The sequence below is a fragment of the Chrysoperla carnea genome, chromosome 1 (genome assembly GCF_905475395.1).
Source record: "Chrysoperla carnea chromosome 1, inChrCarn1.1, whole genome shotgun sequence".
Taxonomy (NCBI): Eukaryota; Metazoa; Arthropoda; class Insecta; order Neuroptera; family Chrysopidae; genus Chrysoperla; species Chrysoperla carnea.
In genome coordinates, this window is record NC_058337.1 from 98561733 (window position 1) to 98587516 (window position 25784).

Sequence of the window (25784 nt, forward strand, 5' to 3'; positions counted from 1 at the left end):
TGTGGTTTCTATATTTTATTTGATTAGTCATGATCTATTAATTAAGTTAATCAACTTTGATAAAATAAATTTCATTTTACAAATAGTTTTTTTTTTTTTTAACAATTTAAATTGTTAATAAGCCTTATTAGTTTAATTTTTATGATTACCGAAAAAAAAAAAATAAGATAGGCATGGTTTGACCCTAATAATAAGTTTTAACGAAACCAATATGGTGTATTTATAAAAAAAAAAATTATAAATACCTAAAGACACTCTGTCTACGGTCAAAAATAAGCCACGTGTTTGAGTGTGTAAAGATAGCTTTCATTCTTTTGAGATATCTGTAACAAATCCATTTGTGCTAGTATTGTCTAAGGTATCTCAATAAATTATTACTAAAAGTTTGCTTTTAATTAAAGCACTTATATTCTTAGGTAGGTCACTTGTCCCCATTACGTCCACTTTTTGGTTTATATCGTCTCGTCTAAAAAAAACTAGCGCATTAATTCTATTGAGTAGAATTAACAAATAAGAATAGACTATTATTTAACGTCTTTTAACGTAAGATATTTATTTATGCAAATTTTGCTTTAAACAACTGATGCTCTATCATTTTTCAACACAATGTTCAGAATTCGAGGGAGAAAAGCTTGGACAGAAAAGAGAATATGGAAGGAATCACCTTTGGCCGTAGTACTGTTTAAGATATTTCAAAAAATAAACAATCCAAAGATTTTTTCCATTTTCCAAAATGATAATTATATATCGGAAAAAAATACTCGCCGTACAATCGATACAAATACTGATATAATCGATACTGATATCGATACAATAGCCGTACAATATTTTTTAGAATATAAAATATAATATTTTTTAAATATATAACATCGAATATCAAATATTCCGCTAAAGCAATAGACAGTTATTTAAATGTCTTGTTTTATTTTTTTCCAATTGATAATCGCTATTTGTGTATCTTTAAAATAAATACATTAAGAAAAAAATTTACTTATTTAACGGGGGCGGACTGCGAAGTTATGCTAATGTAACTGTCAAATTTGAATTAAGCAAAAATTTATTTTATCTAAAAAAAATGTATATCAAAAATTAGATCTTAAATAATGATTAGGTACTCTCCAAAAGAGAAACAATTTGACCACACAAGTATTGATCGATTTTTGTTTTGCAAGTAACCTATTGATAACATATATAGGCTAATACATATATCGAACATTTTAAGAATTAAAATTTAAAATCATATAGATTTATTTTAAGAAAAATAAATACAGAATGGACTACCATGAAGTAAATTTAATAGATCACATATTAACTTCCCAGTGGGATAGTTATTGTAATGGGTCCGATTTTGCAAATTGAAAATTTGGACATATCTTCACGATTCAAGGCCTTTAGGGTCGAATAGTATGGTTTTTAAAAAGATGTCCATTGTCCGTGTGTGCACATGTATGTATGTATGTATGTATGTTCGGATTCAATTTTCGTCTCGCATATCTCGGGAAAAAATGATGATATTGACATGGAACCAGTTTCATTTAACGCATAATTATGTAACTTAGACCTTATTAGGTTTTGAGCAAAATCGGTCAAGCCGTTTTTTGTTCCGAATGAAAAATTGTATAATTGTCACTATTATCACTTATCATTAAATAGTTTTAACATCATCGGGGTGCTGGGAGCGAAGCCCCCGCTGTGGTTGAAGGGGGCGAAGCGCACGGGGATGTAGAAGGCAAAGCTCCTGCTGGGGATCCACGGATAAATGAAAAAAAAAAATTGAAAAAAAATTATAAATATTAAATGATATTTTTTTATCTTTTCCACTGGGAAGTTAGTCGTGTGGACCTTTCGGGTCGCACCTAAACCGCTTTTTTCTTTATAAATTCTGATTTCCTTTGCAGGATTTACGAGTCTGTAAGAAAAACACCATAAAATTTCTTATTAGGTTAGTAAGGGAAGGAAGCAAAGTTTATTTTCTGTATGATAGGTACTCTTCAATTTTGTTGGAAACAGACGTTTGCTGTTTCACAGTTTAGGGCGACGCGATCACAATTTTGCTATTTCACCAAAAATATATGTACCTACCACTTTTTAGATTTTCCTTGCCAAACTGTAAATCCGAATCCTTATAATTTCAATAGAATATTAAAATGCCGTAAAAGGAATGATAATAAGTGGCATTAAAATTGAAATTGGCCAAAAAATACTGATTATATAGGCATTTAAACTAGTAATTAGAAAACACATCTACTACTAAAAGAACCATATAATATGGCCTCATTTAGTACGTTTTAGACAACAGAATCAAGGGGCACATTCTAGATATTTTATGAAAAGTTCTAATGAAAAATTGCTATAAACGCTTATCGAAAAGTTTTTGCCTAAGAATATTTTTGATTAAAAAGTGATCTAAATTTGTGATCCAATTTCTAGATGCCAATAGGCTATTTAATTTATTTGCACAATAATTTTATACAAATAATTTGATGCGCACCATCCTGTAGAATGTCTAATAAATAGTAACGGTTTTAATAATACTATTCGATACAATTTTATTTTAATTTAATTTAATTTATAAGTTAATTAACTAAATTACATACAATATAATTTACAATATATTTTGATGTTTAGTATAACACAGGTGATTTTTTTTTCCAAGTTTCCAGCAAATGTTTTCAAAAGCGAATTGGAATATCAACGGTTTAAACTGGTCTTCTTATTTGCGGGAACAATGAAGAAAAATATAACTACTTATTTTTATACCATGCATATATGTAATATGCAAGGTATACTAAGTTTAGTCCCAAGTTTGTTACGCTTAAAAATATAGATGCCACGCAAAAAATTTTGGTATAGGTGTTCACAAAATCACCTAATTAGTCCATTTTTGGATGTCTGTCCGTCCGTTTGTCAACTCGATAACTCAAAAACGAAGAAAGATATCAAACTGAAATTTTTACAGCGTACTCAGGACGTAAAAAGTGAGGTCGAGTTCGTAAATGAGCAACAAAAGTCAATCGGGTCTTGTAAACCGTTAAAAATAGAACAAAAGTTTAAATGTAAATAATATTCCTTAATAAAAAAAAAAAAACTTTTGTTTGATACATTTTTTCGTAAACATTACTGTTTACCCATGAGGGCGCAAATTAGACGTATGTTTTTATATGGGAATATCACTTATATTAATTATGTATGTCTGACATGTACGTATGTGTAATGTGATAGAGTAATCAACCCTGTATATAAGCATGGTATTTCAACAATTAACTCAGTCAATTTTATGTTTCACTTGTTTTTAGTAGAATCTAATTCTTTCCTCAAAAAAATCAATTTTGTTTGAATAACCATTTCCTAAACTTCAAATTTCAGCTATACGGTTTTTAAAGCTGAAAACTGCAGGAGTTGTATCGGAAAAATTTTGTAGGAAAAATTTACTCGTTTTTCGATACAGAATCAGAATTTGTCCAGTAAATTATTATTTCGAAAATTTGTTGGTTTAAAATTTTTTTGGCGGAAACTTTTTAACATGACAATTCCTTCCACAAAACAGGTATACAAGAAATTGAGATTTAGGACAAAACATTTTCAGACAAAATAATCATAGATAATAAAACTAGTCTTATTTTTGACACATTTTTTTAATCAACCAATTCGTTTTTGAAAAATTAACTAGAAATTTAAAAGATCATCCTGTATAAATTATTTTAGAAAAGACGAATGAATTTATTTTGTGAATGTAATAGGTTTGTTTGTTTGTATTTACAACAATAAATCGATAATATAATAAACCCATGCACTAATACAAAATTAAGATCTCTTTTTACTAATACTGTTCTTATAGAATTTCATTACTATGTGTCCCAAAATTCAGTAAAGTTTCTTTCTACTTTAAAAATGCTTTAAAATAACAATTGTGTTGTGAAATGTGAACACTATACAGCTTCTACTTTTGTATTATCATAAATATTTATGTAATTTTTATTTGCACACATTTGGGATCTGGTAAAAAAAAATTCGGTAGCTCTTAAAAAATAATTAACAATTTTTTACATTTCATTTCAATTCTTTAACATTAACAATATTCGAATTCGTCATTTGTTAATAACTATGTAGAATTAAGGAGATATGCAAGAATAATACTAAGTATTTCAATAAAACTTTAAAAATACATTTTTTTATTAACAAAGTTTCCAAAAATCACAAAAAATTCCTAGATCATCGGACTTTTTATTATTATTTTATCGTTCAAAGTTGGCTGAAAAAATGATGAATCATATAGGTTACCCTTTTCAATTGGATATTACTATATCAAAAAATCTAGAGAGTGTGATAAAAAAACTATCTAAAATATTTAGACAGTCTTGTAGTTTATAATAATACCATACAAATATAAGAATAAGAGTAAGAGTATTGATGATTGAAGATCCAAAGAGACGACTATAGTTTGGTATTCATGATTGAAGAGCGATATCTATAATATCTTTATAAGCATCACTTGCACGCAATATATTATATATTTTTGTAGTTGCGTGGTATTTGTAAAGCTAAAATTAACTCATTACTTGACATCAAAACATGTATTTGGTTTATATGTATGTACCGTGCAATAAACCAAAACTTTTTTACAATACCGTAGGTTAACAATCACCTTAATTACCATTTAATTAAAATGAATAAAATTTATCGAAAATTCATTTACACGTACTTCAAGACACTAAATAAAATATTCACAAACATAAACTTGTGCCATGTTCGTAAAGTCCTTTTCATAAGGCCTGTATCCTCAAAAAGTGCTTTAGAAAATCAGTAACCTTTCAACCGCACAAAACCAATTCGAACTGGCGTTAAAATTAGCCGTTTGGCTTGGCATATCTCAGTGGTTTTTTAATATTACAATTTGAAAATTTAACGGAATAAATTTCTATACAAAAAAATTTTTAAAACAAATAAAATATAAATTTTTTCTATACAAAAACACTTATTCGATTTTACTCTGTACTAATGTACATGAAAGAGGATATTTTGAAGTAAGAAAGTTTGAAACTTCTACATGGCTACATTGAAAAAGCATAATTTTTTAAAATTGTGTATACCTGCAACGTAAAGTGGGGTATTTTACGCTACTTTTGGATTGATTTATTATGTGTGTAAAAGACATTTTGTGTGTAGTTGGATCAAGGATCTCATTTACTTCAAGGGCTTGATTTTATTTATGATTTTCCAAGAAAAACCTTGATAACATACTTTCAAAAAAATTTCTACCCGTAATGAAATCTTCACATTTAAAAGATTGTAAAATTTTGAAATACCTGATATAATTAGTGACTCGTGCCTATAATTTAATGAAAACATATGGTCGAGTTTGGTTTATTATGGTCCTATTATTAATATGGATTATTACTGTTTTATAATAGATACAAAAAATTGTTTAATGATACTATATAGTACCTCGTTAGTTTACATTAATTAAAAGTATATGTATATTAATTATTTTGTATGTGTATTTGGAGCATGAAGAAGCTTCTTAGTCTAGTAGGTAATTATATTTTCATAACTTTTTATTTAATTTGTAATGACGACGAAAAGTAACAAGCACTATTTTACAACTATTTCTATGAACCAATACTGATTTTTTGTATTTTTAAACCCCGAACTAAAAAAAAGGGATTTTATAAGTTTGATCGCTTTGTGTTTGTGTCTGTCTGTCTGTGGCATCGTAGCGCCTAAACGGTTGAACCGATTTTGATCTTTTGGTTTTATTTAAAAGTTATTTTAATGGAGAGTGATCTCAGCTATGTTTTAAGTACTCATTAAGAGTTCCGTACTCGGAAAAACTAAAAATTGGCAATGATCTTCCAAATCGGCTCAGTTTGGAAAAAGCTTGAAGAAAAGGGCAATTTAATGGAGAGTCTTCTTAGATATGTTTAAAATGCGAGTTTAGGGTTCCGTACTTGAAACAATTTTCGGGGGTTTTTTTAATTTTGTAAATTTCATTTGTGCATATTAAATTGATTCGTTGTTGTATGCTATACTATTCTATATCTCCAATTATTTTGATATTTGAAGAGACCTATAAATTTGAACGTTTAGTCTTACTCTTGGTTAGACCAAAAAATTTAAAAATATATTTTTTCAAATAATTATGTGAAAATTTAATGACCTTTCGTTCCCTTTACAGAGAAGAATATCTAAAAGACTGGACTCAACTTTTCCATATACATAAGGTACCCTAAACAAAAGTCGTAATTATTTTAACTATATACTTTGCATATGGTAAAGGAAAAAAAAGTGTTTCCAGGATGAGGGAACGTCAAAGCTTTCGCTATCTTGAATGGTTGTGAACATTGATTTGACATTGATGTCAAATAGTTTCGCAGAAAGCCAATATCTTACGGTTGATGGTTCTAAGTTCATAGAGATACGTACAAAATGAATTCAAAGAAGATTCAAATGGACACTTCTCCTTCAGTCATTCAAGACAAAGCATTTTATATAGAAGATATAAATTTGAACGATGGTCATTTTTGACATCTACTAGGAGGGATCGATGAACATTTGAATAAATTTTTCCGAAAATGCACCATCAGTACAAAAGCAATACATTTCTTTCGGCAATTCGCTAAAAATCATATTGGAGAATTTTGGAACAAAAATTTAGGAAACATGAATTTCATTTAATGACTTTTTAAATGATCAAACTGTATTTATGAATAGACCCCACAAAGATTGTGTGCGCTATCATTTCGTCAAAATGTAACTACAGTGAGGGTGTTTTTGTAGGCTGCCAAAGGTTTAAACTTTAAACGTATAAAAATAATATTTAGAATGCTATGTGAGGGTTTATTATTATCATTCCGTTCATAATTAAATAAAACACACATCACATATGGTGTTATAAACATCAGAGACAACATCATCAGCATGACGTCACACGTGCCTGCCTCAACAAGAAGGATGATTTTATCTTTTGATAAAATATATCATTCATTATTTTTGTAACACAAGGTTTTAAAAATATTCAAATATCATAGAGTTTTATAATTAGCTAGACAAGCGCTAGAGTAGGCATGGACGAGTTATTTTAAGTTGAAGCTACCATTGTTATAACTTTATTGTGTGCCATAAACTTTATTGCGTGTCTCGGAGTGAGATGGGTATACGATTCTTCTACCTATCTCAGTTTCTCTAATAGTAATGAGAAAGGTAGAAAAAAAATGTTGTTCTCTGTCTTACTCGTATTTTTGGTTGTCACTGGTTAGGTTGCCACTGTCTTACTAGGATTTTAGTTATAGAAATCTGAGGGACTTCTGTTTCAACTTCAAGTCCCATTTGCCCATGTCTGCGCTAGAGTAAGCTAGAGTAGAGTAAGTAATTTGAGAACGCTTATTCAAAAATAAGTGTTTCCTTAAAATTTATTATTAAAATTTGTTTGAATCACAATGGTCACAAATTTGTTTGAATCGCAACTGTACGCTTTGTAAATTAAACTCTGGTTACATGAGTAATTTGGGATTAATCAGATTTGAGATTTGAGGAGTTATTAAAAAGTTTATTTTTACGAACTCCAGACAAATATATGTTATACAAATTGAATAGTTATTGGGATTGAATGTAGCCTAGTAGTTAAATGGATCTAATTACCCACAGTTTTAATAAAAAAGAAATGAAGAAGTTTTTATAATCCGGAATCCTGCCTGAGTCTTCTTTATACATTCATGATCAGTGTCATTCTATTAGTAAAAACTTGGTTTTATCTGTAGCTCCATGCATTTTTGCGCGCTCCTAAGAAGGCGTACAAAAATTGTACAAAAGAGGTTGACCTCCGCACACAATGCGTGGATGGTTGTAAGTTTACAAAACTGATTAAGGTATGATTCCTATTTTGCGGCTGACGCAAGCGTCTGACACGTACTTGATTGCTTTTCCTGAAGCGTTAGTTAGTTATGTGCGCTCCTTCAAAGTGAAGTTAACTAAACTGAAGTAAAATGAGTGATCGGGATATTCTATTACGCGTATTAATGCTTGTAGAAGTTGAAAGAAGAAATCCTTTTGGAACAAACAAGGAAGGCTGAAGGTTTCTTTGCAAAACTTATCAATCAACATTGACTGCAGGGTGACAAAAATCCGGAATTTTTTTTTTTTTTGAAGATAAACGTCGCTGAGTTAAATTATGTTTTGGATCTTATAAATATCAGTATTATAACACCAATGAAAATGTTTTCCTTCGTCAACACTGGATACTGTAACGAACACATCTTTCTGTTAGCTGTAAATTACTTTGGAATTTATTTTTGTTAGATAATTAATTGAATGTTTTCGTGTTTATATATGATTTCCTATGGTTGCGTTTGCGTCAGTATTGCCTAAAGAGAGGTGTATAGCGGAACGGCCCCTTCCAGCTGTACTAGTAGTATACTGCGTCTGAACCTTGCGTTAGCCGTAGCATAGAAATCATACCTTCATTTTCATTCAATTGCCTACCTAAATTGTAACTAATTTTGCACATTATATAAACTTTACCATCTATTTTGCTATCATAACTCTATAGTGTAGTATTGACTATAAAGCTCCTCTTTCTCTGTAATCTAAGTGATGATCTGTATCCACCATACTGTCCAATGTGTGTTTTTTTTTTGGTAAAAATGATTATTACCTCAAAAACGTGATATATTATTTTAGGGTCAATAATTTACTGAAGACATCATTATTTTTAACTGTATCTATATAAAATTCATACCATCATATTATAAAATATACAGACGACATATTTTACAGAACTATTTTTTATTTAAGTTTCTTTTTATGACCTACACAAGTCAATTCAACAAAAGTCAACTAAATTTATTGATTGGAGAAATACTTAATTGGAAATTATAGATACAGGTTGATGTGATATGGCTACAGGTTCATATGTTCTTTCTAGGTAGAAAAAAATATATCCACTATGCTCCCAAATCAATTTTGAATACAAAAAAGCTAAATTGGCTGCTACTGACAAAATTTTTGAATTTGTACAAAATAAATGAATAAAATAATGCAAATAAATAAAGTAATGGAAGAAGTACATCTATCGAAATCAAAAATAATCTATTCCAAAACAAATTAACATGCACTAAAATGTAAAATAGTAATGTTGTTACAATTATTGTTATTTTTGGAGTCGGTGTCAGCCAAGCTACTAACTGTCAGAGTTGTTTCCTTGGCTGACACCGACTCCAAAAATAACAATAATTTTAACTACATTATATTATCGTTATTTTTTTACTTTTTAGTGTATATTAATTTGTTTTGGAAAAGTTTTTCTTTTGAAGTAGGTTTTATTTTTGTTAAAAGTTTTTTTTAGTACAATAAAAGCTTAAAAAGTAAATTTTATAGTTCTATCAAACCATAATGGCAATGAGCAAGTGAGGGTGTAGATATGAGTGCATATACATATACACTTCTTGCTCAGTGCCACTTTGGTTCGATAGAATTTTTTATTTAAAACTGAAAAACGTATGTATATCAAATTTGATGGAAGCGATGGTCATACTTTCCATAAATTGCATTGTCGCAAGAACCCAACGTGTTGGCCAAATTTCAGCCCGATAGCTTAATGATTGCAATATTCCAGAATATACATACATTACATATACCTACATACAAGTGAAGTTAAATAAAAGCTTGCTATTTGATTCATCAGTCTATAATACAATAATATAATGCTGTATATATGATCGCTGATGTTAAAAATACAGCTAAGTTTTTATTTTTTTTAAATAATAAAAGCTTGTAATAATAAAGGAACCACACCTAGCCTGTCCGAAGAACGAAGTTCAAATAAACCACATACCTGCTTGGCGCTTAACTGAAATGTACCATATATACAGGTACATTATATACAGGTACATCAATAAGCACAGAAAAATTCCATTCAAACTGAAATGAGACACAACAAAACCGAGTGAAGGTATAAGGTGATTTTTTTAAAGTTTTTACTTATTTAAATTCTTATAATAATTGAATATTTCTTTGCAACAAATATGTTTTCTTCAAGGTTAATTTTCTCATGTCTAGCAAATAAAAATTAGAGCAAATATTTGCTAAGTGTAATGTGGTTGATTGGTATTTGCAGCGAAATTAAAGAGCAAACATTTGCTGTAAGTTTTATTTGTTACTACGAATTTTCACAACAAATATAGCAAGTACTATTTGGCTTTCAGTTGTCACTTATGAAATTGAAATAGCCGAGATGGAATGCCTTTTCTTTTGATGTGCAGTGTGAAGTCTTCTCGAGACAAAAAAAAAAAAAACAAAACATTGTGCAACGAGGCAAAGATAACTGTTTTAAAAAAAATTAAAAGATCTTAAAAAGTCCAAAAATTATAAAATCGACGATTACCAACAGTTTAAAAACCATTCGTGAGATGGAGACACTTACCAAGAGACGTAGCTTTTCACATTAATGTGTTTTCTATTTTTAAGTTCGTACAAAAAAAAATTTGTATATAAATGTGGAATCTCGTTTTCAAGCTCTTTTAAACTTTAATCCTGGAGTTTTGGTGCTTACGATTTTTTTTCTTAATGAATACAATGATCTTTTTCGATAGGCATAAAATTTTCATGAAATAAGGACCTCATTTTCTATTAAAACATACATTAAGTATTTTGGGAAGTGCTCTGCCAAATATATAAATGTATGAAAGTGAATACCGTGAATTACCTTTCAATTTAGTCAATACTTCTATACTATTCAGTTCTCTCCGAAGCAAAGGTGAGAAAATGAAAAACACAAATGTATCGGAAATATTATCTGTAATTTGGGAACACCCAATAAATTAAATCAAGTATATATTATATGTTATAAATGGGACGATTGCTTGTTAGTTGCTGTATGTTTAGTGTATCTGTCGTCTATGTTGTTATTATTTATCTGAAGAGAGAGAACAAGACACACGTAGTATAACATATTTACAGGATGTCTTTTTTAAGTTTGCATAAGCTTGAAACTCGAACAATAAGTTTTATCGATAAAAATGCTTAAAAAAATGGCGGGTGTGTAGACGCACACCTTACGCAGACATTAAACTTGTCCTTGGTTTTGAAGTTCAATGAAAAGTTCACTCTACTCCATAACTGGTAATCGATAGATGAACACTTTAAATTAGAAAGTTGTTATTGATTAAAAAAGTAACATTTTTGATCGAAACATTTTGCTGCATACCGTATAGTATAAGCAAAAACGGGCTGAAAAATTTTACCGTAATTTTTTTTTTTCGTATCAAAGTTATTATTTCGTGTAATTGTTTCTCCAAAATCTAGACTCCTTAGAAAAAAAGAATATAGTAAAAAATAGTAAATTTTGCTTTTTTGATTGAAAATACTTCAGAATCTGTATACTGCAAATTGGGTACCAAAACTTGCGGCATAGCATAAAATAAATTTTTAGATGCAAGTTGTTTTTTGCAACAAAGAATAACAATCTGATATATTATTATTCTTCTTAAAATGAGCTAGTACACGTTTTCATGTTCAAAATAACTTTTCTTACGTTTCCAAAATACTGTGGTGGAAACTTTTTTTTTTTTAAATCAATCTGTATACAGTACAACCAGCCAGAATCAGTTTGTATAGGTAGAGAGAGGTACATATAAAACATATACAACACATGCACTACCCATAACTAATTAATTATATTATGATATAATAATATGATTTATAATAAATCTCTCTACTTTTAAAATTTATTAACGATTTAACGTTTCCGTAAATGGAATATTATACACACTCTTTTATTTTTTATTATACATATACTATAATAATGTCTATATAGTGATGTTCATTCTATCAAATATTATATAAAGTACCTGAATGACCGAGCTTTACTCGGTATTTTTTCAGTTAAAAAGGCACATATTTTAGCAATAATATAAGAACCATTTAAAATGTCTCCACACAAATACAAATTTGAATGTCCCAGTAATGTACTTTATTTCGTCGAAAATAGATGTCAGGAAGAGTCATATTTTGCAGTCAATGTTTCAGTTTTTCCATAAAACATTGATAAATCGACGTTTTCTAAAAATGAAGCCTAGCAAGATCGATTTTTCGCCCCAACAACCTCCTGCATACTAATTTTCATGAAAATCATTATAGCCGTTTCCGAGTAAATATTGCTATTTTCAGAGATATACAATTCCATGATATATGAACATCATTGTACTCAAAATATTTGTACTTATAAAACTTTTATGTAAATTTTTATTTGATTAAAAAAAAATATTATAAAAAATTTCATTTGGGCTAGGCTCACTTTTTGTTTTTCTTTTTTGTTAATTTGGTCAAAGTTCATATACCAGGAAGTTTATAAACTGTTTTATTTTTTAAACTTGATTCATATTTTAAATAACATCCGCTACAGATGATATTTTAAGAACCCAAAAACAAAAAAAAACTTACTTATCTGCTACTACTATATCAAATACTATTTTAAGGATTTTGATACAGATGTCTATATTTTGGGGCTGGTTATATTATGAAACACTTGTTTAAGAGGATCTAGTGTTAAGAATATAAATTACAATGTCATTCTTTTTAGTGCAATAAATAAGCCGGAAAATGTGGAAAATTGGTGGAACAGCTCCGATTTCAAAAATTTTTTGTGTACGTATTCCTTAGACCTCTAGGAACATTCAGCCGCACTAACCTTGGCATAAGAAAAAAAACTGAGAAAGTTAGGGTAGATTTCCCATCCCCAAAACTCTCCAAATAGTAACAGTGAAAACAAATCAATATTTCAACTCACCCCTAGAAGTGACAGAAAAAATTTAAAATTGTTCCTCGAATATCGTCTTTCGGGGGGTTTTTGGGGCCGCTGATCACGAATCCAAGGTCAAAAAGTAACTTGGATGGTTGCAACCCCATTTAAACTACCCCTAGAAATGTCAATGATAAATTAATTTTGAAAATACTGAATTTCACTACAGAAATTGTCTCTCTGCGGTTTTAGGAGTCGCTGATCATGAATTTGAGGTCAAAAAGTAACTGAATGTCACAGCATTCTTATTAAAACCTCCCCTAGAAGTGACAGAGATAAAATTTTAAATTTGAATTCTCTCCTCGAATATCGTCTTTCGGGTAATTTTGGGGGCGCTGATTACGAATCCAAGGTCAAAAAGTAGCTGAAGAAGGTTGCAACCCCAAAAAAACTACCCCCAGATGTGAAAATGATAAACATTTAAAAATATTCAAAATTATCAAAATTTTCAAAATTTGTTAATCATTCACACTTCTAGGGGTAGTTTTAATAGGGTTGCAACCATCCAAGTTACTTTTTGACCTTGAATTCGTGATCAGCGATGCCAAAAACCCCCCGAAAGACGATATTCGATTAAAAATTTAAAAATTATCTCTGTATCTTCTAGGGGTGGCTTTTAGGGGTGGCTTGGAACTACATTCAGTTGCTTCTTACTCTCAAATTCATTATCAACGACTTCAAAAACCGCAGAAAGACAATTTCTGAGGTCAAATTCAAAATTTTCAAAATTTTTTAATTATTGACACTTCTAGGGGTAGTTTTAATGGGGTTGCAACCATTTTTAGTTGTTTTTAAACCTTGAATTCATGATCAGCGACCTCGAAAACCCTCCGAAGACGATTTTTGAGGTGAAATATTGATTTGTTTTCACTGTTACAATTTGGGGATGGGAAAACTACCCTAACTTTCTCAGTTTTTTTTCTTATGCCAAGGTTAGTGCGGCTGAATGTTCCTAGAGGTCTAAGGAATACGTACACAAAAAATGTTTGAAATCGGAGCTGTTCCACCACTTTTCCACATTTGATGGTATTTTCCGGCTTATTTACTGTAGTATTTTGGCAGTTTTAAAAATAGTATAGTATTCACAGATTATAGTTTATTACATAAATTAATTTAAAAAAAACTTTTAACAAAAAGAAAACCGACTTCAAAAGAAAAACTTTTCCAAATTAAATTAATACGCACTTAAAAGATAAAAGGATAATATAATGTAGTTAAAATTCTTGTTATTTTTGGAGTCGGTGTCAGCCAAGGAAACAACTCTGACAAAACAGTTTGCTACATTAGCTTGGCAGACACCGACTCCAAAAATAACAAGAATTTTAACTACATTATATTATCGTTATTTTTTTACTTTTTAGTGCGTTTTAATTTATTTTGGAAAAGGTTTTCTTTTGAAGTCGGTTTTCTTTTTGTTTAAAGTTTTTTTTTATTTTCTGATTTTTAGTAAATCTGAAGTAACTAACTAATAGGTCACTAAAAAAAGAATCCGTTGGCCTGATATTGAGTTATTCGTCCACTTGTCGTGCATACTTAATGCAAATTTAAGACTTTTATGGTTTTTTCATAGATGCCGTTGTCAGAACTAGACCAAAATAAAATGGAAACACACGGGAAGCACCAGCTTTCAAACAGATAAAGAATAATCAAAATCGGTTCACCCAGTCAAAAGTTCTGAGGTAACAAACATTAAAAAAAAATACAGTCGATTTGATAACCTCCATCGTTTTTGTTTGAAGTCGGTTAAAAATTACAATCTGTGATGGTATTGAAACGTAAGTACTAAAAGTATTTTTATTTGTTTATTTATTAGCAAAATTTATTTTATTAGATTGTTAGCATAGCTTAAGGTTTTTAAAAATAAAATATATTGAAGAGACATCAAGATGAATGACAGGTTCTCTTTTAAGAAAAGAAAAATTTTTCCTTTCCTTCTTTTTTTTTAAATTTAAATATATAACTATTTAAATATGTAGCGCCAATTTTTATAATCGCTATATACAAGCAAGTAGAAAGAGAAGATGCAATGTGGTGTATCAGTCAGAAGTCTTAAAATGAAAATTGTAATATTCTATAACTAATAGTTAACTTCATATTCATGTTTTATATCATAATAAATCACCCTGTACGAACAAAGAATGAACTTTGGTATTTCATCATTGAACAAAAAATCCTTTTGGGCGCCTATGAAATGTACATGAGTTACAATAAAAATATTTTTTTAAACCAAACAACAAACACTTGTTTCATTCTTATTTTTATCTTAAAGGTGAGCTCCTTTATTCTTTAAGAACTTAAATCATATAAATTTTACAGTTGAGTTTTAGAAAACATTTTCATTGCAGTACATTTATGAAGGTTTCAGAAGAGTCAATGTACCATCCATAGGCAACACATTTTCTAGGACAGGAATACGAGCACGTGTTTGCAAGATCGCGATCACAATCGTAATCACTCACAAAAAAGTGTGAAAGTGCGGGACCCATAAAAGATCTGTTAAGCTTAACGATTGGATCGATGCTAAACCAGCTTAGTTTATCATTGCTGGCTCTATCAAGTCCTTTGGGTTTATCAGTCTTAACAAAAGTCTTATCTAAGGCTAATATACTGGGGGGTGGTTTAACCCTTGGCCAAACCTTGATCAAGGTCAATAAATCATACCATGGCCTGCTAGTCCTTGCTCAAACTTTGACAAAATATAATAAATCATCTTTGACTTAATATAGTAAATGATCTTGTTCTGCCAATTCCTTCCAAAGCTTTGACCAAGACAGAATAATTCAAACAATTTTTTGCCTTCCCTTTCTGTATCCTTGGCAACGATTTGTAAATAAAACCTCTACAATGTCCACCTAGCCTTGAATCAATGTTGGCCCTGTTGTTATTTTCTATACAGTAAGGCTTTAAATTCTGCGAAAAACAAAATATTTCGTGTGATCGTTTCGTTAATAAAAATATGTTAGGGTAGCTGGGTTGGCTTTCACAAAACTAAACAAGCGGCTACAAAACTAACTTTTTTTATCTAAGTCGATTAATATTGAGGAACTCTTAAAATTAAAACGGGAATGAACGAAATCTGGTAAGGATTATGTAACTCAGAATTGTAATACACTCCATTTGCAGTTATTGCAGAATACTTGTTTACTTACATATAAATAGAAAATAAAGAACTCAACTGTAAAATTTATTAAAATAAATAAAATAAAAAACCTTGATAATAATAATGTACCTGTTCTGTTTTGTTTTTTTTTCAATAATTTTTTGTGTGTGTTCCTATTATTAAATGTATTGTTTTGTGTGTTATATCATTGTTGTAAACTTGACAATGGATGCCATGCTTTTTCATTCAAGTATCTATATTATCAATAGATGAGAAAGTATTTGGTTTCAAATATTATGTACGTATCTACATAATAATGAAAATAAATAAATAGATTCACTTGTCGATATATTTCAAAAAAATGAAAGAATTTTTTTAAGAAAACAAACTAAAAAAAAAATAGTTTCTTTGTTTACTGAAAGTTTCTGAGGTTTACTTGTGCTCCAGATAAGAATCTTTCACAAAAAAACTATTTGTTGTATGGATTTGGAATAATTATTTTTCCTTTTTACAAAAATATCAGTCATGAGAAAAAATTATTTATTGGGTAAGCAGCAATGCAGCAAGTTATATAAAATAAAAAATAAAATAAAAAAGAACAATTTCATTGTTTGTGATAAAAATAAGTATCAGGTCAAGTGAAAGATTCTTTTATTTTTTGAGAGATGGAATAATAATCTCATATTGATGCTTGTCCTTAGTTATACCGCTTTTTATTTTTAGCCTAAATTAAATTAACAAGGAATATGAACAAGAAATTCAAACCCGAGCAAACGTTCAATATAACATTTCAAATACATAGTAGTCCATTTCCACAAACTGAGGATGACAACATGTCTGGTATGATTATCTGGTCAAATTAGACATTTGAAGGTACAAAAATTCGCACCCAACTCAAAGTTGATAGGATTATGTTCAAAATACCATTATAAATGAAATCTAAAAAATTTTCATCGATCTGATACCTAGAAAAAAATTACTAGTATTCAAGGGTCACAAAAACGGGTTTTCTTGCGATTTTCAGCAAAATGGTAAGTTTTATCATAAACTTAGTTCAGAAGCTGTTACCAATTTTTTTTCAATTGGGGTTTTTGTGTATGATCTTAATACAATTAGTAGATTTACACCAAGTTATAATATCTTAACATACACTTTTTTTTCGAATTGTAAATATCTGCATCGTATGGCGATTTCATGTTTATAATTTGTTCGGCCATATATCGAAACAATTTCATTTATGAGCATTTCAATGCTTCAGAAGGCTCTATACAAGCGCTTAAAAAGGTTTACAATAGTTTCCTTCAAAATCCTTAGTATATCAGTTTGCAAATTGTTTGATTTTCGTGGTCCTGTTTTAGAAAACACTGTCTTCTTGAAACACAATAAAATTTTGTTTTTACTTTAATAGTGGCCTTCAGCAAATTTTTGAAATTGAAAATTAATCTGAATTACATACATCTAATAAAATTTATAACTAATCTCATTAGTGTTCTCACTCCGAAATGATTCTATAAAGGTTTTAAGTTGAAAATGCCATGTTTCTATATCGAACATCGAATGATGATAATGAATTCCTTCTATGAATAAAATAATTTATTGATAAAAATTATAAAATATTTCTGAAAAACGCCTATATAAAACTATGAATTTAAAATATATATATTGAGTGATTTACGATAATCGATAAACAAGTAATATACGAATCAGTTATCGTGATGAAAACAGATAACAAATTTTAAGCGAATTTACAGGTGATCTTCTATTTAGTTATTCGAGATGTCTTAGAAAAGAAGTTATATGCATATGATTGAAAATGACAATTTAAAATGGCAGCTTGGAGTATACTGCATGAAATGACTTTGAGCTTGTTTTGCTCGGTTGAAGATTATTTATTGTGTCCAATTTCATACCAATACGATCTGATTATATTTAAGGGGTGAAAAAGAGTCCAAAGGTTTTTAAGAAATACCAGAAATCGAAATTTGATTTCGAGGGGGAAGGAAAAATTTTGTTACTTAATTACATGTAGGTCAAAAACAAAATTCTCACACTTTGTGTGAAATCATTTTCGGTGTATAAAAAAGCCTAAATTTTCCATGCCGTTCCAAAAAAAAAAGTACAATTATGTCAGTTGAGCCGTAAAACCACGGGTATGACGTCTCTGGAAGTGTCTGACAACATGAACTTTAAGCTAGTGACGCGATTAAAAACTGTCCAAACTCTGTATTCTTAATATTTATAAAGCGCGCCATTCTTAATAGCACCTTCTCTTAGTGTTGTCGAATTAAGTAAGGACTACTACTTAAATAAAAGTTTTGACCAAATAATTTGAAAAAAATGTGCGCTTACTGAACTAGATGATTACGTTGCGAAATAAGTACTTGTTAAACAGCCCTTATACTAAATAGTGTATCTACACATATTTGCAAAATGATAACCTTAGAAAACAGATAATAAATAAATACATAATGTAGTATAGCCGATAGCAAGATATCGATAAATATTGAATAATTATACAAAACAATATATCACAAATATTATTGTAAATATGAACAACATTATTCATACATATTGTAGATTTAATTTTTATTTTTTATTCGATACGATTTGTGGTGATTTCTTATCTTCATACAAGGTGGCACACTACTCGCATATATTCTCGTTAATAATGAGTATATAAACACCGATTGCTGACAATAAAATAGTTTTTTTCTCTATAATCAAGAGAGGAAATAAGCACCCATATATATTTTAAAGCGTTCAGATATTCCTAGCGACAATTGGCAACAATTTTGTTATTTTTGTTAATTTTCACGGCTTTTAGTGGTTTTTCATTAACAAGCCCAGTTTGAACATTTTCCGAAATTCCCGCCTCTCTTCTTCCTTCAAAATTTTTAAGACCAGAATTTTTAAGTATTTAAGTCAAAAATTCGATTTCTAACTTCAAATCGGAGTTTTTTAATCGATTTTTAACTCCAAACACTTCATTTTCAGGGTTTATTCATAAATTCCAATTATTTTAGACATTTTTCCAACCATTATTGCAGCGAGGACTTTTTGGAAAAAAAAAAGCAGTAAATACCATAACCATAGATTGTTGTGAGGTAATTACGGGATATGATTGTTTCTTAAGAGAATTCTTTCTATGATTCATCTAAAATAATTACTTTAATCAGAAATAATATATATTTTTAACTCTCGGAATAATAAGCAGAGCTTTTGCTTATGTATGTAATTCCGGCAGTATCAAAGGGTGAAAATTGAAATTTTACTTCTATTTTGTAATTTAATTATTTTTCAATGATTATTGATTATAAAATAATTTTAACTATTAATAAAATAATCAGAAAATTAAGAAATAGATTTTATTAATTTAATTAATTTTATATCGATAATATTAAATGGGTTCCAGAAAAAACTTGCATTAGATAAAACACTTTAATTTACTTATGTTAAGTGTATCCTCCGAAATTATGAACTACTATTCCCGAAATTAAGCCAAATTTTATCACGAAATTAGCGACAAACTTAACCAATTAGAGACAAAAGAACACAAAATTAACGTTTGTTACTATAAATGAAAGACTTAGGCGTGAAAAAATGTACATAAATAATTTTCAATAATAATTTTGTATGACAAACCAATTTTCATGGTTTGTCATGCATGACAAACCATGGTCATTTTCAATATTTGTATTTATTTTAATAATCATCCTTAAAGCGCGCTATGCCTAAAAATTCCGTAATATGCTACACTTACGTTAATTTATATTTGTAGTAGGTTCTTCCAGTATATAGTTTATCGATTTAGTTATAATAAATGCTTGCAATATTATAATATATTGAACCACAAACTAATAAGGCTCCTGTTAGTTTCTTCATCTTTTTTTTTTTTTTTTTTTTTTTTCTCTTATACAAGTAAAAGTTCTTAGTTTGTTCAACAGGCTTGCAATTCATGTTTGTTAGTATAAATTATTTAAATTTAATCGTTGTGTCTTATTTATGAATCCTTTTCAATAATGTTATTACAGGTAGTACAGGGTGTTAGAATGACATTCAATTGATATATTTTTATACTCTACGTATATATGTTATACATGATACGCTTAAAGATTCAATTGATTTATCAATTAACATTGATGAATCATTTCCGCCTTTCTGTCATTTCTTTCGTTTGTTGTACTGGGTAGTTAAAATAATTCTACTTTTTTGGCAAGTATTTGCTTAAATTACTCTCCATTGCATCTTATTTCATCCAACAGTAAAGCAGTAAAATGTTTAAATTTTGAAGTCACTTTTCAATGTGTGTTCAAATAAGAAAAGCATTTTGTTTCAAAGCATCTATAGGTATTATTTTTTTAATATTTTTAACGTCATATCCATAAACCGTCATCCCTGATGCCAAAAAACTTTTCCTTACGGTTCATTTCATTGTTATAATATAACATAATACTGTTTAGACTTGTTATGTCACGAAAATGACAGGATATGCAATAACATAGCCAAAAAAATAACGCGTGATTCTCTGTTTAAAAGTAAGGAAAAAGTTCTGCATGTCAAACATGCAGAAATAAAAATTATTATTTTTTATTATTTTTTTCTTTTTTATCACCTTATATGATAAAATATTCCCGAGTAGAAAGTAAGTAAGGTTCAACCAGATCATGTATCTGGGCCGGATCAGGATAGAATAAGGCTTGCCATATCCGGTAAGCCTTATCAGGACCAGATCTGGACCAGATGAGGATAGCCTGATGTTAAATATAATCAAGTCTGGTAAGGCATACTGCATCAGGACCAGGTCTGGACCAGATGAGGATAGCCTGATGTAAAGTTTAATCGAGTATCGTAAGGCATACTGCATCAGGACCAGATCTGGACCAGATGAGGAAAGCCTGATGTAAAATTTAATCAAGTATGGTAAGGCATACTGCATCAGGACCAGGTCTGGACCAGATAAGGATAGCCTGATGTAAAATTTAATCAAGTATGGTAAGACAAACTGCATCAGGACCAGGTCCGGACCAGATGAGGATAGCCTGATGTAAAATTTAATCAAGTATGGTAAGGCATACTGCATCATGACCAGGTCTGGACCAGATGAGGATAGCCTGATCTAAAATTTTATCAAGTATGGTAAGGCATACTGCATCAGGACCAGGTCTGGACCAGATGAGGATAGCCTGATGCATAGTTTAATCGAGTATCGTAAGGCATACTGCATCAGGACCAGATCTGGACCAGATGAGGAAAGCCTGATGTAAAATTTAATCAAGTATGGTAAGGCAAACTGCATCAGGACCAGGTCCGGACCAGATGAGGATAGCCTGATGTAAAATTTAATCAAGTATGGTAAGGCATACTGCATCATGACCAGGTCTGGACCAGATGAGGATAGCCTGATCTAAAATTTTATCAAGTATGGTAAGGCATACTGCATCAGGACCAGGTCTGGACCAGATGAGGATAGCCTGATGTATAGTTTAATCGAGTATCGTAAGGCATACTGCATCAGGACCAGGTCTGGACCAGATGAGGATAGCCTGATGTAAAATTTAATCAAGTATGGTAAGGCATACTGCATCAGGACCAGGTCTGGACCAGATAAGGATAGCCTGATGTAAAATTTTATCAAGTATGGTAAGGCATACTGCATCAGGACCAGGTCTGGACCAGATGAGGATAGCCTGATGTAAAATTTAATCAAGTATGGTAAGGCATACTGCATCATGACCAGGTCTGGATCAGATGAGGATAGCCTAATGTAAAATTTTATCAAGTATGGTAAGGCATACTGCATCAGGACCAGGTCTGGACCAGATGAGGATAGCCTGATGTAAAGTTTAATCGAGTATCGTAAGGCATACTGCATCAGGACCGAATCAGGACTAGATACAGTTATCATAATATAAAAGATTATCAAGTATATGACATGTTTCACATCATGCCATATTGATACCATGAGTTAGGTTGTATTTGTATCAGATCAGATTAAGATTCATTTGTCTATAATGGAATAAATGATATTAATACAATTCAAAATATTTTTCATATAAAATTTTAATGAATCTAATCGTTCAATATAATTGGTCTAGTGAAATAATAAGAAATAATAACAATAGTAATAATAATAAATTTAATTTTTGATAAATAAACGTTTTTTTAAGTTACATCGATATCATAAACTTAGGATTACATATCATGTTCATCATTTGAAAAATACACACACAAAATTTAATGCATATTTTAATTATAATAAAACATATCTTAATAACAAAGTATGCTATGATATTAAATGTCAAAGTCAACATAATACAATATTTTTTATGCGAGTGTTTCATGTATGAAGTAAAGGAATTACATACAATTTTTCTTTTTGATTTGTACTTAGGTCAATAGAAATCATTTTTTTCTCAATGTTAGTTAATGAACAAGTGATAATATTGGAATCTCTTCTAGTCACTTTCCACATATTTAATGATTCTGATGAACATGGATAGTTGTAAATTGGTTTTCTCTTTTTTAGTGTTTGCCCAGTAATTGTAATATTATTGTCACCTGAAGAAGTATAAATATTATAAATTTGTAATTTAAGCAAAATTAAATCTTATCCTTTTTGGATAGATTATATTTTAGAAAGGATAGTCAAACATGTGGTCACTTTATGAGAATATATTATTTTTGTTTACAACATTTATTTAGACAAGCACAAACCTGTTTATTTGCAAGTATTCATCGTATGTTTACTTTAAATGTATATACTTTGGAATTACGTATATACTTGCAAAGCATGTTGCAAGTGTCAGGCAGGAGTGTATCTCAGGCATGAATATATGATATGTACACGTATAGGTCAGGCATAGAATAACATATACTATATTACTATGTAGATGATTGAATGTAGAATGAGGTTAGGGGATATATTGACATTGAATAAAAATCATGAAATCCATGCGGTCTTTAATTAATTAAACCCGAAACCCGACTAATAATTAACAAATATAAGTCAACTAGTTAACAAATGTGCATTAACTAGTTAACAACATAATTTTTATTAAAATTATAAGTGAAATTTATAAGTTTGATAAAAAAACTGAGTAAATGAAACAATTAGGTTATTTATAAATTTGTGTTGTGTTTAAAGCTTCGTTTTTTTAAGTTTAATTACGTAAATCATACAAGGTTAGTATAAAATATTAAGTTATTAATTCACTATAATCTTTTGTGTGTTTGATTTTATCTTTTTAAATTTTTCAAGCATCATATCCCAAAAAGTATTAGACATACGGAACTGTGGGTCGGCTTAAATTGTTCCAAATTTAGTTTATTTTCCAAATGATATTTGCCAGAAGCTCATTGTTTTTGAATTAAACTGAAAAAATCCGAAAATTTTATTACGCCGGTAGCACAATTCCTCTTTTTTGATTGCTAAATGTGGTTTTACACTCTCCTAACGGGTCGGAATTACATATAAAAAATGTAGCTTTACATCACGTTATGTGATTTTAGCTGTTTTTTTGGTAAGATTTTACTGGCGTAATAATCAAATCTTTCGTTTTAAATTCATCTTATAGTCGCATCAAAATATGTTTTTAGTCAGGAGTCCTCAATAACAGCTCCGATTTTGATGAATTTTTTTTCAAAATTATTCAGTATTTTCAGTATTATTTAAAATCCGAAATATTTAAGTTGGGGAAAATAATCTGGAGGAGGAATAGCCAATGTCGCAACTGATATATCGATGCCCAGCCAAAATCGCTAATGAGAGAAGTTAGAAATTTTGAGGAGATATTGATTTTATAAATATAAGAAAGATCTATTAAAATAAGATAAAACAGATAACTAAAATAAATAATTAGCATTAAAATAAATTTTCTTTTCCAGAATAAACGTTTATACTATTGTCTTGATGGAAAAAATACCATTACTCGTAACATGGGTAATATTATTCGAGCATATATATCAAGAGACGTAGCACTGTCGTTTGTGGCGGTAAAAGCAACTCAAAACAAAAAAATTTTCAAAGATACAAATTTTTTCACTTGTATAAAAAGGATGTAAGTTATTTTATATTGCAGGATTACTCTCGTTGATAACTAATTAATTATTTCTTAATCATATGTTATTATTTTATACATAATTATAATTATTATTTTTTTATTACTTATTTAATTACGTACATAATTAATTAAAATTTTTTATTTTAGCTGCTGTAAGACAAAAATCCCAAAAAAATCAAGATATTATTCCTGACACCAAATTGCATCAAGCATTATCGTCAGTGCTAAATAATGCTAAAGATTGGGATGGCCACAGAGTAGCCAGGATAAAAAACAAGAAAATAAAAAAATAACTTTTTTTTGTTCACTTTTTTAAAAATTATTTTTTTTTTTGCTGTGTAAACAATTTTTAATATATAATAAATAATATTTTTAATTACAATAATAATAATAGTGTAATAATTTTTACAAGAATAAAGATTCGTGTTTCTTAAAGGGACCGGACCGGGCATACCGGATTTGGATTAGCCAAGGTATGTAACGCAGATGATTGATTTGGACCCGATTAGGAATTCCGAATCTGGTCCCGATAAAGTTCTCCTGATTGGGTCCCGACAAGGATTTCCTGATCGGGTCCAGGTACATCATCTGCGTTACACACCTTATCTGGTCCAGATAAGGTTTTCCTGATCGGGTCCCGATAAGGTTTGCCTGATCAGGTCCCGATAAGGTTTTCCTGATCGGGTCCCGACAAGGTTTTCCTGATCGGGTCCAGGTACATCATCTGCGTTACACACCTTATCTGATCCAGATCGGGTATGCCCGGTCCGGCCCTGGTAAGGATCACGAAAAAATTTCTAGTCGGGTTTACGAAAATAGAAAACCTTTTACTAAGGATTTATAAAAACTTAATTTTTGAATATCAGTTCATAATTATCAATTAACAGGGTAGAAGTAACGTCGACTCATCGATCAAACTCATGAAAAGCTGTGATGCTTTAGTTTGATATTATCATAAACAAGTTGACACTTTTTGTGACATTATATGCCAATTCCAATTTGATGATAGGTTTGTCAGACCCAACGAGCTAATTGACGAAATTTTTCTTAAAGCTTTTTCCAATAGTATTTTAAATGGCTTTAAAATGATTTGTCAATAAAATACCGATAAAAATAGTCATATTTTTCATTCGATTCTGAAGAATAATCTCACATGAGAGTTTTTCAAGTTTCCACTGCATGTTGAAAAAATAAAACCACAAAGGGTTTGAACTTAAGTGTTGCATTGTGATAACAAATATTATAATAAATAATATCTGCTAAAATCTCGATATATTATAGTCCATATTTGAAGGTAGAAATTGTAAAAAAATAGTTTTAATATCCTTGTTTATAAAAGGAAACGCATGTGAAATATCATCTTCTTTCTTATTATTTATGTTTTTTTACTAAATTTTGTATACAAGTTTTAAACGTCAAAGTCTTCCGTTCATAATTGACTTTCTTTATGATGCAATGGCGTAAGCAACACACAATACCAGGAGCGAGTCATCGAACAAGGATCTCTCGGATTCATGCCCAGCGCCTTAATCAACTGGACCATAGGTGCTCTAGGCACAATGTAAGATATAATTTTGTTCAGTATGTACATCAATATTTTGATATTTAGTATAAAAATTTTGCATTTTCATGATATACCCTTCAATTTAAAGCTTATCGTGCCTTAAAATGAAGGGTGGCTTAATAAATTTATTATTTATGTTTGTTTACTTAATTTTGTATACCTACAAATTTTAAACACCAAAGTTGTAAGGTGCTTGGCGCTTGGCTTAAGCTCAGGCATGAGATCCGGTTTCGACTCCTGGAATGTATGCATTTTTTCAATTCTCTT

At 29.7% G+C, this 25784-nt stretch overlaps 1 long non-coding RNA gene across 1 annotated transcript; it reads left to right on the plus strand.

Moving 5' to 3' along the window:
• The first annotated feature begins 23051 nt into the window (after window positions 1–23051).
• On the plus strand, window positions 23052–24221 carry LOC123306165. Its single transcript, XR_006536889.1, has 3 exons — window positions 23052–23075; window positions 23778–23950; window positions 24101–24221. It is a non-coding gene; the product is annotated as an uncharacterized LOC123306165 (long non-coding RNA).
• Window positions 24222–25784: the final 1563 nt, after the last annotated feature.